The 5,063-nt window shown below is 47.3% G+C and overlaps 1 long non-coding RNA gene across 1 annotated transcript; it reads right to left on the minus strand.

Moving 5' to 3' along the window:
- Nucleotides 1-4,328: 4,328 nt before the first annotated feature.
- On the minus strand, nt 4,329-5,063 carry LOC135371558 (uncharacterized). Its single transcript, XR_010415639.1, has 2 exons — nt 4,950-5,063; nt 4,329-4,484 (listed from the first exon to the last, which is right to left on the minus strand). It is a non-coding gene; the product is annotated as an uncharacterized LOC135371558 (long non-coding RNA).

The raw sequence follows: 5,063 nt of genomic DNA on the forward strand, positions 1-5,063 counted from the left end.
ATTTGCATGTTACAGTTGAGCTCGTGACAAGGGTTGTCACACTGGATGCTAGCTTACCTTATTGGCTTGACCTATGTCTTCGTTCCCTCTCTAACAGAAGAGCAGCATACTCACTTATGGGAGTGAACAGGTGTAAATATTGTAAAAGTACATTACGTCAGCAATTAATGAGATCTTGTATCGAGTACAACAAAGATTTGGAAACATGTTTTCAGAGGTTGTCATACTGCTATCACAATGGAATGCTCTGTTGTGTCCCATTAAATGCTCTGAGCACTTCATTTCCTTCGTGAGCAATGTCTGCATTTTTAAAATAGTTCCCTGACTATTTTGTTTTCGTAACATTTTGAAAACATCTTGCTGCTTGAGTACGTGAGACAATAGCCTCTGACATAGTAATGCAAATCATGTGCTCTCCAACACTGCTTCTGACACATAATCATGTGTGCTTATGTTTACTATACCTGGACAACCGCAGTCATCCTATCTTTTCCTTTTTTTTTGTCCCGCCACCAATTGTCGCTGCTGCTCAAGTACATCAGTGGCAATGAATTGCGAAATCCGCCGCCTTCGCCTGCGGCACGGTCTTCTTGTTCGCTGTTGCTGCTGTTGTTGCTGTAGCTGCTGCTGCTGTTCCTGCTGTATTTCGCTTTGAACCTCAGCAGCTTCAGATGAGGCCTCCCCCTGTGAGCCATAAAACATTGTGGTACAATACCATTCACGGAGGATGTATTGGGCAGTCTTATGTACCGCTGCTGGTGTTGTCACTTCTGTGGCAGCAGATGTTGATGGCAGTGGCTCTGTGTCACTCTGAAAAATAAAGACATAATGTTGTCCCCAAAAGAATAAAGCAATACTGAGAGGCTAAAGCACGTTGATTCTTCTGATGCAAAATCCAGGTTGACATAATTGCCTTCAGTTTTATGACGTGGCATATTTGTCAGCTCTGATTGTGACATGATGTACCACTTACAGCAGCAGCAATAACTATAGGCACTGCCGCTTCTCCTCTGGAGGACACTTGAACCGCTCCTGCGAAGCCGGTCACCGTGTCTCAGCCGACTAGTGCCATGGCACGCTGATCGGTTCCAGACAGGAGGGATACAATGTCCACTGGTGCAGCACCTGGCCCAGGAACAATGAAGCCACTGCCTCCTCCTGTAGCGTGCATTTTTCGGATATCAGCCTTGCTCTGTTTCGGACTCTGTAGCGCAAGTCCTTCCGCAACTGCTGCCACCCCTTCCCATCCTTGTGGAGTGGCCCAACTGCGTTCAGATAGGCAGCAATAGTCTCCCACTGGGCTCTCCTTTGTGTCGCATTTTCTCCCTCGAGGAACGTCCTGTTGTTACACAACTGTGGCGTTTCCTCGAGGACGCCTAACAAAAGCATATGTTGGGTGTTTTCATTTTCAGATGAGCCAGGGTCGTTTGGACCACATCTCCGATTTTTCTGAGAAGATGACACACTGTGCCCCAACACCTATTTAGTGCATTCATACCAAAATTAGTTCAAAATATTTGATATTCCGCTTCTTCAAAAGCGCAAAAGCTAAGACGGTACGGCGTGCACTTTCCAAGTTTAGCATTTTTTGGCAACTTTGGGCCCCCGTATCGCAGAGACTTGTAGTGGTAAAAGAATGAAAATTAGTAGGATAAAAGACACCCACCTTCTCCCTCTCTATGTGAAGTTTAATCGCTGCAGAGCTCGCAGGTAACTTTACATACAGTTGCAAACTTCGAGAAAATTGAGTTTTTCCCTTAAGTTTGACATTTAATTTCTCTGAACACATTTGGAATTTATGGATGTGTTAGCTATCATTTTGTTCAGGGGAACACGCTCATTCTGCTCATATGTCTTTTCCTTCGCTGAACAAGAGGGTCTTTGCACCTGGGACGCTCCTAACGGAACCACTCAGCGAAAATTCCTAAGTTTGAGGCGCCTCGTTCTCGAAAACACAAACTTCGATTTCGTTGAAATTGCTCACCATGCTAGGCCAATGTATCATCATCAATATCTGACAATCAAAATTTGCCATAAAGCAGCTGGAGGTCAAGCGCGGCCATTCCCGCGTACCCTATCCAAGCACTGCGTGTGGGCCTGTGCGTTGTTGCGCAGTCGAGAGACCGTACTGTTCTCCCTCTCATTTATTGCTCGAACATGAGTCGGTATTGCTTGTGAGCAGATTAAGATAAACGAAAGGTATGAAAGCAAGGCCCCGAAGAGGATCTCGCTTTCTTTCTTGAAAGCAATCTGCGGAACCTTGATCGCTTGTGTTCGATTAGGCTTACTTTCGAATCCACGGTGTCTTTGGTGTCTTCTCCTGATGAGTTCGCTCAGACACACCGCACGCTATGAAACAGGTGGACAGTACAGATCGGATATTTTGTGCCGACTATGAAGGAAAGCACAAGAAGAACATTCTGCTTGAGAAAAGATGGAGAAGAAACGTCTCGGACTTGGACGTCGCATCACTCAAGTTGGTCCTAACAGTTGGGCAAGCGTCAGAGGTGAGCGACGAGGACTACATCCGTCAGAATTGTTTTCGGCGCTTCCAGCAAAAGATTGCTGCAGTAATGAGGAAATCAGTGATTCTTTATCAGATCGGACGTTTGTTTCGCCAGATGATATTCTCGCTGACGTAAACCGTAGCCTACTTGTAGCGAATATCGACGTAACTCCTCTAAAACCCTCCGGTGCAATAAAGAAACGGTTGCGCGTGTCGTACACCCGACAGAAGAGCAGTGACATTCAGCACGAGGTGTCTCGCAAGCTAAATGCTGTTTACGGTACCGAAACGTCAGAATAAGATGACTCCTCTTGCGAAATTTGTAAGGAATGGGTAAACAAATTTCGAGGCGCATTGTTGGCCTGCACTGCCCATCAAGAACGTTGTTGCCTCTGCACTCTGATCCCAGACAAAATGTCAATGAACGACACCAGAAGACTGATTCCAGAGGCTGCAAAATATATGGTTGTCAAGGCTCGCAAGCTGAAAAGTAGGAGCAGTGTGTGGGCAGAGCCCGACAGGTACGAAGGAAAGAAGCTCAAAGAAGAAGATGTGGCCACAGCAGTGAAGTACTATACAGATGATGAGATGCAATGCACATCACAGAGCGTAGTGACTGCGCTAATTGACGATGAGAAAGTCGAAGTGACGAAGAGATACATGACGCGCTCGATACATGAGACATATCAATTCTTCAAGGAGCACCACCCAGACCTGAAGATGGGCATTACAAGGTTTTGCTCACTACGTCCAAAATGGGTAAAAGCAAACCCTCAGCAAGAGAGCAAGAGGTGTGCGTTTGTGTGTACTGCGCTAATTTCCAGTTGTGCGTTTCTGCTATCCGAAACAGTACCCGACGATCCTTAAGCGGGGACTTACTGAAGTCTTACTACCTCTGTAGTGACGCTTTCGGAGGCCTGTTCCCTGTAGAATTGTTATAACTCCCAGGCGAGAACAGAATTTCACTGCAAAGACTAAACATAGAAGAAGACGAGGAAATTAAAGTGGCAACCTGGCAGGGCCGAACACTGCTGAAGAAGGAAGTGGTGGCGTCTGTTTTCCTCACAGAGGTGAGGAAGTGGACGTCTGCACATGTTACTCACGAGCACATATGGGCTATTCAGAGCAGCGTCATTCATGAATATAAGTCGTGTCCAGTACCCAGAACGTACATAGTTCATTTTGACTTCGCTGAAAATTGGACGGTTGCGTCACCAGATGAAGTGCAGTCGTACCATTGGAGAAAGAAGCAGATATCAATCTTCACGTGTGTTGTTACCGCACAACTTGAAAGACTGTGCTTTGCTGCAGTGAGTGAGGACCTCCGCGCATGCAGTGTTTGCAACGCAAACTATCGAGGAGTGGCTTGACGAAAACAGAACTATTGCCACGAACGCGGTGTACATGTCGAATGGTGCAGCGAGCCATTTTAAGAACAGTCTCAGGTTGTATGAGCTTTCAAAGACTGGGTTTGTCGAAGCAAGATGGATTTTCACAGCCACCGGACATGGGAAAAGCGCATGTGATGGAGTAGGTGGCGTTCTGAAGCACCACGCTACACTTCACAACTTGAGATCTCCACCACAAGAGTAGTAATGTATCAGCTCAACTGGCCCACAACTCACACAGTGGCCTGGACGCCATTAATGAGCAATTAGAGCTAATTGGGACCCCCCACAGTAATTAGGACCCACCAGGGAGTCATTACACTAATTGGGGCGCATCTAGGACGTGTCCAGACCACTGTGTGAGTTGTGGGCTAGTTGAGCTGATAAAAAATAAAAAAATAGGTAGAAAATAAAATGAAAAGATAGAGATAGAGTGGAGAGAAACAATTTATTCGAAAATCAACGATGCCGCGGCGAAGAAGCCGCTCCGGGGTGACCAGTGCTTGTTGACGTCGGGTAGTTGCAGAGATCGACGACAGGTGGCCACTTAGTTGCAAGGCATCACACCAGATGGCGCCACCATCATAGCTCTAGAGGAGAGAGACAGAGAACAAGATACTAGCGGCAGGTAAAAATGACAGCACTGCTAAACAAGTCTAGGCATGCGAGAGAAAAGGTCTAACCGCTACTGCTAAACAGAAAACAGTACACATCGGGGGAAAAAGGCTTACGGGGGGACGATCGCTTAGGCCTAACCACAACACTACGCAGCTAACACAAGGCGGGAACCACACATCGCTAAACATGCGAGAAAAGGCTTAACACGAGCGCGGTCACCGCTAAACACGGCAAACATACGAGAAAAGGAGCGCGCTTGGGCATAACCTCAACACTACGCAGCTAACACAAGGCGGGAACAACACATCGCTAAACATGCGTCAACAGGCTTGGACACCGCAAAACAAGTCTAAACATGCGAGAAAAGGCTTAGCACGAGCGCGGTCATCGCTAAACACGGCAAACATACGAGAAAAGGAGCGCGTCAAATCACTCACCTTTTCCCCCGCGGCAACTTCCAGGCAGAAAGCGAGCGCGGAGAACACACACGTCTGCTCCCTACGAGAGGCAGCCACAAACTGAGCGAGCGCGCGGAGCGCACGTCCGTCTTC

The sequence above is a fragment of the Ornithodoros turicata genome, chromosome 1 (genome assembly GCF_037126465.1).
Source record: "Ornithodoros turicata isolate Travis chromosome 1, ASM3712646v1, whole genome shotgun sequence".
In the NCBI taxonomy this organism is placed as follows: domain Eukaryota; kingdom Metazoa; phylum Arthropoda; class Arachnida; order Ixodida; family Argasidae; genus Ornithodoros; species Ornithodoros turicata.